At 45.8% G+C, this 9,378-nt stretch overlaps 1 long non-coding RNA gene across 10 annotated transcripts; it reads right to left on the bottom strand.

Moving 5' to 3' along the window:
- On the bottom strand, nt 1-6,260 carry LOC127908060 (uncharacterized). 10 transcript variants are annotated; one of them, XR_008066129.1, is made up of 4 exons: nt 4,566-6,260; nt 2,584-3,661; nt 1,217-1,398; nt 1-1,112 (listed from the first exon to the last, which is right to left on the bottom strand). It is a non-coding gene; the product is annotated as an uncharacterized LOC127908060 (long non-coding RNA). The 10 variants fall into 10 exon arrangements; XR_008066133.1 differs by having other exon boundaries at nt 1-1,060; XR_008066128.1 differs by adding an exon at nt 4,098-4,279 and having other exon boundaries at nt 1-1,398; nt 2,584-3,609; nt 4,992-6,260.
- Between the last annotated feature and the right edge of the window lie 3,118 nt (nt 6,261-9,378).

Below are 9,378 nucleotides of genomic sequence, written 5' to 3'. Positions count from 1 at the left end.
TACAGACTGCTCTGTAGCGGGCCCTCAGATTCTAGGATTCAAGCCTTACAGATCCAGACTGCTCTGTAGCGGGCCCTCAGATTACAGATCCAGACTGCTCTGTAGCGGGCCCTCAGATTCTAGGATTCAAGCCTTACAGATACAGACTGCTCTGTAGCGGGCCCTCAGATTATAGGATTCAAGCCTTACAGATACAGACTGCTCTGTAGCGGGCCCTCAGATTACAGATACAGACTGCTCTGTAGCGGGCCCTCAGATTACAGATCCAGACTGCTCTGTAGCGGGCCCTCAGATTATAGGATTCAACCCTTACAGATACAGACTGCTCTGTAGCGGGCCCTCAGATTATAGGATTCAAGCCTTACAGATACAGACTGCTCTGTAGCGGGCCCTCAGATTACAGATACAGACTGCTCTGTAGCGGGCCCTCAGATTACAGATACAGACTGCTCTGTAGCGGGCCCTCAGATTCTAGGATTCAACCCTTACAGATACAGACTGCTCTGTAGCGGGCCCTCAGATTACAGATACAGACTGCTCTGTAGCGGGCCCTCAGATTCTAGGATTCAACCCTTACAGATACAGACTGCTCTGTAACGTGCCCTCAAATTCTAGGATTCAAGCCTTACAGATACAGACTGCTCTGTAGCGGGCCCTCAGATTATAGGATTCAACCCTTACAGATCCAGACTGCTCTGTAACGTGCCCTCAGATTCTAGGATTCAACCCTTACAGATACAGACTGCTCTGTAGCGGGCCCTCAGATTCTAGGATTCAACCCTTACAGATAAAGACTGCTCTGTAGCGGGCCCTCAGATTCTAGGATTCAACCCTTACAGATAAAGACTACTCTGTAGCGGGCCCTCAGATTACAGATACAGACTGCTCTGTAGCGGGCCCTCAGATTACAGATATAGACTGCTCTGTAACCTGCCCTCAGATTCTAGGATTCAAGCCTTACAGATACAGACTGCTCTGTAACCTGCCCTCAGATTCTAGGATTCAAGCCTTACAGATCCAGACTGCTCTGTAGCGGGCCCTCAGATTCTAGGATTCAACCCTTACAGATATAGACTGCTCTGTAGTGGGCCCTCAGATTCTAGGATTCAACCCTTACAGATATAGACTGCTCTGTAACCTGCCCTCAGATTCTAGGATTCAACCCTTACAGATCCAGACTGCTCTGTAGCGGGCCCTCAGATTCTAGGATTCAAACCTTACAGATATAGACTGCTCTGTAGCGGGCCCTCAGATTCTAGGATTCAACCCTTACAGATATAGACTGCTCTGTAGCGGGCCCTCAGATTCTAGGATTCAACCCTTACAGATATAGACTGCTCTGTAGCGGGCCCTCAGATTCTAGGATTCAATGCTTACAGATACAGACTGCTCTGTAACCTGCCCTCAGATTCTAGGATTCAAGCCTTACAGATACAGACTGCTCTGTAACCGGGCCCTCAGATTCTAGGATTCAATGCTTACAGATACAGACTGCTCTGTAACGTGCCCTCAGATTATAGGATTCAATGCTTACAGATACAGACTGCTCTGTAACGTGCCCTCAGATTATAGGATTCAATGCTTACAGATACAGACTGCTCTGTAACGTGCCCTCAGATTCTAGGATTCAAGCCTTACAGATCCAGACTGCTGTGTAGCGGGCCCTCAGATTCTAGGATTCAAACCTTACAGATACAGACTGCTCTGTAGCGGGCCCTCAGATTCTAGGATTCAACCCTTACAGATCCAGACTGCTCTGTAACGGGCCCTCAGATTCTAGGATTCAACCCTTACAGATACAGACTGCTCTGTAGCGGGCCCTCAGATTCTAGGATTCAACCCTTACAGATACAGACTGCTCTGTAACGTGCCCTCAGATTCTAGGATTCAACCCTTACAGATACAGACTGCTCTGTAGCGGGCCCTCAGATTATAGGATTCAACCCTTACAGATACAGACTGCTCTGCAACGTGCCCTCAGATTATAGGATTCAATCCTTACAGATCCAGACTGCTCTGTAGCGGGCCCTCAGATTACAGATACAGACTGCTCTGTAGCGGGCCCTCAGATTATAGGATTCAAGCCTTACAGATACAGACTGCTCTGTAGCGGGCCCTCAGATTACAGATATAGACTGCTCTGTAACGTGCCCTCAGATTATAGGATTCAAGCTTTACAGATACAGACTGCTCTGTAGCGGGCCCTCAGATTACAGATATAGACTGCTCTGTAGCCGGCCCTCAGATTATAGGATTCAAGCCTTACAGATACAGACTGCTCTGTAGCGGGCCCTCAGATTACAGATATAGACTGCTCTGTAACGTGCCCTCAGATTATAGGATTCAAGCCTTACAGATACAGACTGCTCTGTAGTGGGCCCTCAGATTCTAGGATTCAACCCTTACAGATCCAGACTGCTCTGGAGCGGGCCCTCAGATTCTAGGATTCAACCCTTACAGATACAGACTGCTCTGTAGTGGGCCCTCAGATTCTAGGATTCAACCCTTACAGATATAGACTGCTCTGTAACGGGCCCTCAGATTCTAGGATTCAACCCTTACAGATCCAGACTGCTCTGTAACGTGCCCTCAGATTCTAGGATTCAACCCTTACAGATATAGACTGCTCTGTAGCGGGCCCTCAGATTCTAGGATTCAACCCTTACAGATACAGACTGCTCTGTAGCGGGCCCTCAGATTCTAGGATTCAACACTTACAGATACAGACTGCTCTGTAGCGGGCCCTCAGATTACAGATACAGACTGCTCTGTAGCGGGCCCTCAGATTACAGATACAGACTGCTCTGCAACGTGCCCTCAGATTCTAGGATTCAACCCTTACAGATCCAGACTGCTCTGTAGCGGGCCCTCAGATTACAGATACAGACTGCTCTGTAACGGGCCCTCAGATTCTAGGATTCAACCCTTACAGATACAGACTGCTCTGTAGCGGGCCCTCAGATTACAGATACAGACTGCTCTGTAGCGGGCCCTCAGATTCTAGGATTCAACCCTTACAGATACAGACTGCTCTGTAGCGGGCCCTCAGATTATAGGATTCAAGCCTTACAGATACAGACTGCTCTGTAGCGGGCCCTCAGATTACAGATACAGACTGCTCTGTAGCGGGCCCTCAGATTACAGATCCAGACTGCTCTGTAGCGGGCCCTCAGATTATAGGATTCAACCCTTACAGATACAGACTGCTCTGTAGCGGGCCCTCAGATTATAGGATTCAAGCCTTACAGATACAGACTGCTCTGTAGCGGGCCCTCAGATTACAGATACAGACTGCTCTGTAGCGGGCCCTCAGATTACAGATACAGACTGCTCTGTAGCGGGCCCTCAGATTCTAGGATTCAACCCTTACAGATACAGACTGCTCTGTAGCGGGCCCTCAGATTACAGATACAGACTGCTCTGTAGCGGGCCCTCAGATTCTAGGATTCAACCCTTACAGATACAGACTGCTCTGTAACGTGCCCTCAAATTCTAGGATTCAAGCCTTACAGATACAGACTGCTCTGTAGCGGGCCCTCAGATTATAGGATTCAACCCTTACAGATCCAGACTGCTCTGTAACGTGCCCTCAGATTCTAGGATTCAACCCTTACAGATACAGACTGCTCTGTAGCGGGCCCTCAGATTCTAGGATTCAACCCTTACAGATAAAGACTGCTCTGTAGCGGGCCCTCAGATTCTAGGATTCAACCCTTACAGATAAAGACTACTCTGTAGCGGGCCCTCAGATTACAGATACAGACTGCTCTGTAGCGGGCCCTCAGATTACAGATATAGACTGCTCTGTAACCTGCCCTCAGATTCTAGGATTCAAGCCTTACAGATACAGACTGCTCTGTAACCTGCCCTCAGATTCTAGGATTCAAGCCTTACAGATCCAGACTGCTCTGTAGCGGGCCCTCAGATTCTAGGATTCAACCCTTACAGATATAGACTGCTCTGTAGTGGGCCCTCAGATTCTAGGATTCAACCCTTACAGATATAGACTGCTCTGTAACCTGCCCTCAGATTCTAGGATTCAACCCTTACAGATCCAGACTGCTCTGTAGCGGGCCCTCAGATTCTAGGATTCAAACCTTACAGATATAGACTGCTCTGTAGCGGGCCCTCAGATTCTAGGATTCAACCCTTACAGATATAGACTGCTCTGTAGCGGGCCCTCAGATTCTAGGATTCAACCCTTACAGATATAGACTGCTCTGTAGCGGGCCCTCAGATTCTAGGATTCAATGCTTACAGATACAGACTGCTCTGTAACCTGCCCTCAGATTCTAGGATTCAAGCCTTACAGATACAGACTGCTCTGTAGCGGGCCCTCAGATTCTAGGATTCAATGCTTACAGATACAGACTGCTCTGTAACGTGCCCTCAGATTATAGGATTCAATGCTTACAGATACAGACTGCTCTGTAACGTGCCCTCAGATTATAGGATTCAATGCTTACAGATACAGACTGCTCTGTAACGTGCCCTCAGATTCTAGGATTCAAGCCTTACAGATCCAGACTGCTGTGTAGCGGGCCCTCAGATTCTAGGATTCAAACCTTACAGATACAGACTGCTCTGTAGCGGGCCCTTAGATTCTAGGATTCAACCCTTACAGATACAGACTGCTCTGTAGCGGGCCCTCAGATTCTAGGATTCAACCCTTACAGATACAGACTGCTCTGTAGCGGGCCCTCAGATTCTAGGATTCAACCCTTACAGATCCAGACTGCTCTGTAGCGGGCCCTCAGATTCTAGGATTCAACCCTTACAGATACAGACTGCTCTGTAGCGGGCCCTCAGATTATAGGATTCAACCCTTACAGATACAGACTGCTCTGCAACGTGCCCTCAGATTATAGGATTCAACCCTTACAGATCCAGACTGCTCTGTAGCGGGCCCTCAGATTATAGGATTCAAGCCTTACAGATACAGACTGCTCTGTAGCGGGCCCTCAGATTACAGATATAGACTGCTCTGTAACGTGCCCTCAGATTATAGGATTCAAGCCTTACAGATACAGACTGCTCTGTAGCGGGCCCTCAGATTACAGATATAGACTGCTCTGTAGCCGGCCCTCAGATTATAGGATTCAAGCCTTACAGATACAGACTGCTCTGTAGCGGGCCCTCAGATTACAGATATAGACTGCTCTGTAACGTGCCCTCAGATTATAGGATTCAAGCCTTACAGATACAGACTGCTCTGTAGTGGGCCCTCAGATTCTAGGATTCAACCCTTACAGATCCAGACTGCTCTGGAGCGGGCCCTCAGATTCTAGGATTCAACCCTTACAGATACAGACTGCTCTGTAGTGGGCCCTCAGATTCTAGGATTCAACCCTTACAGATATAGACTGCTCTGTAACGTGCCCTCAGATTCTAGGATTCAACCCTTACAGATCCAGACTGCTCTGTAACGTGCCCTCAGATTCTAGGATTCAACCCTTACAGATATAGACTGCTCTGTAGCGGGCCCTCAGATTCTAGGATTCAACCCTTACAGATACAGACTGCTCTGTAGCGGGCCCTCAGATTCTAGGATTCAACACTTACAGATACAGACTGCTCTGTAGCGGGCCCTCAGATTACAGATACAGACTGCTCTGTAGCGGGCCCTCAGATTACAGATACAGACTGCTCTGTAACGTGCCCTCAGATTCTAGGATTCAACCCTTACAGATACAGACTGCTCTGGAGCGGGCCCTCAGATTCTAGCCTGAGTCCACAGTCTGTTTGTGCTTTTTTACTTTACGTTTAGCTTGACAATGACAACAACAACCGTTGTTCAGAGCACAAACCAGGCGACTCAGTGTGTGGTTCAGAGTGGTGTTAAAACACTACATGTAACATAACACAGTAAAACAACCAGTAACATCCACATCAAGTAAATAGAAGGTGAAGCGGTCGTTCGTGACAGGAGCCTTATAAACACCAGTAGGAGCTGAGGCCCTTTAGAGCAGAGAGTTGAACATCTCTTCAGAACAAAGATCTACCTCTGGAGGGAACGATCCATACAGCAGAGAGTTGAACATCTCATCACAACAAAGATCTACGTCTGCAGTGAACGATCCATACAGCAGAGAGTTGAACATCTCATCACAACAAAGATCTACGTCTGGAGTGAACGATCGATACAGCAGAGAGTTGAACATCTCTTCACAACAAAGATCTACCTCTGCAGTGAACGATCGATACAGCAGAGTTGAACATCTCTTCACAACAAAGATCTACCTCTGGAGTGAATGATCGATACAGTCAGAGAGCATTGAACATCTCATCAGAATAAAAGATCTGACCTCTGCAGTGAGCTGTTCATCCGATACAGCAGAGAGTTGAACATCTCATCACAACAAAGATCTACCTCTGTTTTGATCGACAATTATAGCAGAGAGTTGAACATTCATCACAACAAAGATCTACGTCTGCAGTGAGACGCTTTTATCCATAGCAGCACAGTCAGTTGAACATCTCATCACAACAAAGATCGTTACAAGCGCCATGCTCTACCAACTGAGCCACAGCAGGACCATTTACATATGAAGTGTTTTCAAACAGTGATGATCTACTTTGCTGATAGTGAATTGACAGTGTACAGCAGTTGCTGTTCTTGATGGGGAGGGAACAGTCTTGCAGACAGTATGTAGTAACAGTCTGGCAGACAGTATGTAGTAACAGTCTGGCAGATCAGTATCATCAACAGTCAATAAAACAGTATTCCTAACAGTCTGGCAGACATTAGCTAGTAACAGTCTGGCAGACAGTATGTTTTTTTTGCAGAAGTAGTAACAGTCTGGCAGACAGTATGTTAACAGTCTTGCAGACAGTATTTAGTAACAGTCTTGCAGACAGTATGTAGTAACAGTTTGGCAGACAGTATGTAGTAACAGTCTTTTAGTATTAACAGTTTATATAATAATAAGTAATATATGCCATTGGCAGACAGTATGTAGTAACAGTCTGGCAGACAGTATGTAGTAACAGTCTTGCAGACAGTATGTAACAGTAACAGTCTGGCAGACAGTATGAAGTAACAGTCTGGCAGACAGTATGTCTAACAGTCTGAGCAGACAGTAAGGAACAGTCTGGCAGACAGTATGTAGTAACAGTCTGGCAGACAGTATGTAGTAACAGTCTGGCAGACAGTATGTAGTAACAGTCTGCAGACAGTATGTGTTCAGTCTGGGAGGGTAACAGTCTGGCAGACAGTATGTAGTAACAGTCTGGCAGACAGTATGTAGTAACAGTCTGGCAGACAGTATGTAGTAACAGTCTGGCAGACAGTATGTAGTAACAGTCTGGCAGACAGTATGTAGTAACAGTCTTGCAGACAGTATGTAGTAACAGTCTGGCAGACAGTATGTAGTAACAGTCTGGCAGACAGTATGTAGTAACAGTCTGGCAGACAGTATGTAGTAACAGTCTGGCAGACAGTATGTAGTAACAGTCTGGCAGACAGTATGTAGTAACAGTCTGGCAGACAGTATGTAGTAACAGTCTGGCAGACAGTATGTAGTAACAGTCTTGCAGACAGTATGTAGTAACAGTCTGGCAGACAGTATGTAGTAACAGTCTTGCAGACAGTATGTAGTAACAGTCTTGCAGACAGTATGTAGTAACAGTCTGGCAGACAGTATGTAGTAACAGTCTGGCAGACAGTATGTAGTAACAGTCTGGCAGACAGTATGTAGTAACAGTCTGGCAGACAGTATGTAGTAACAGTCTGGCAGACAGTATGTAGTAACAGTCTTGCAGACAGGGAATGATTGTGATGGAAAGAAAACGTTCACCATGAATATAATAAGATATACATATCGCTGTGCTGTCAAATACAACGTGAAAGAAATGTGTATCACAGGAGTAGAATCAAAACGTCTAAAAACAAGCGATAAGATACCAGCCCACACGAGACACACTGGTCCACACGAGACACACTGGTCCACACGAGACACACTGGTCCACACGAGACACACTGTGACACACATACTGATACCAAAGATACCTAAACCAGCTGCAGGACATACTGAGTTTCCTCAAATGACCAATAGAGGGAGTAAGAACAGTCTGAGCAGACATGTATGAAGTAACAGAGAGGAAGCAGACAAAGAAGAAGAAGAGGAAGTCTTGAAGAAGTATGAAGTAAGAAGTCTTGCAGACAGTAGGAAGGAGAAGAAGAAGAGAGGAAGAAGACGAAGTAAGAAGAGAACAGAAGAAGAAGAAGAAGAAGAAGAAGAGGAAGGAGAAGAAGAAGGAGAGGAAGAAGAAGAAGCAGAGAAAGAAGAAGTAACAGTCTGGCAGACAGTATGAAGTAACAGTCTGGAAGACAGTAAGAAGGAGTAACAGTCTGGAAGACAGAAGGAGAAGTAACAGAAGGAGAAGAAGACAGGGAATGATTGTGATGGAAAGAAAACGTTCACCATGAATATAATAAGATATACATAGGAGCTGAGCTGTCAAAACAGAAGGAGTGAAAGAAATGTGAGAAGGAGAAGGAGTAGAATCAAAAGTCTAAAAACAAGCGATAAGAAGAAGAAGAAGGAAGAAGATAAGAGACAAGAAGGAGAAGGAGAAGAGAAGGAGAAGGAGAAGGACAGGAATAAGATACCAAAGATAAGGAGAACCAGCTGAAGGACAGACTGAGTTTCCTCAAGATGACCAAGGAGAAGGGAGAAGAGGAGAAGGAGTGAGAAGAGAGAACATGAGAGGAAGGAGAAGAAGGAGAAGGAAGAAGAGAAAAGAAGAAGAAGAGGAAGGAGAAGAAGAAGAAGAAGAAGAAGAAGAAGAAGAAGAAGAGAAGAAGAAGGAGAAGGAAGGAGAAGAAGAAGGAGAAGAAGAAGACGAAGGAGAAGAAGAAGAAGAGAAGGAGAAGGAGAAGGAGAAGAAGAAAGAGAAGGAGAAGGAGAGAAAGAAGGAGAAGGAGAGAAGAAGAAGGAGAAGAAGAAGAAGAAGAAGAAGAAGAAGAAGAAGAAGAAGAAGAAGAAGAAGAAGAAGAAGAAGAAGAAGAAGAAGAAGAAGAAGAAGAAGAAGAAGAAGAAGAAGGAGAAGAAGAAGGAGAAAGAAGAAGAAGAAGAAGAAGAAGAAGAAGAAGAAGAAGAAGAAGAAGAAGAAGAAGAAGAAGAAGGAGAAGTAGAAGAAGAAGAAGGAGAAGAAGGAGAAGGAGAAAGAAGAAGAAGGAGAAGAAGGAGAAGAGAAGGAGAAGGAGAAGAAGAAGAAGAAGGAGAAGAAGAAGGAGAAGAAGAAGAAGAGGAAGGAGAAGAAGAAGAAGGAGAAGGAGAAGAAGAAGAAGGAGAAGGAGAAGAAGAAGGAGAAAAGTAGAAGAGAAGAAGGAGAAGAAGGAGAAGAAGGAGAAGGAGAAGAAGAAGGAGAAGAAGA

This window comes from Oncorhynchus keta, chromosome 16, assembly GCF_023373465.1.
Source record: "Oncorhynchus keta strain PuntledgeMale-10-30-2019 chromosome 16, Oket_V2, whole genome shotgun sequence".
Taxonomy (NCBI): domain Eukaryota; kingdom Metazoa; phylum Chordata; class Actinopteri; order Salmoniformes; family Salmonidae; genus Oncorhynchus; species Oncorhynchus keta.
This window is presented reverse-complemented; position numbering and strand designations above follow the sequence as displayed.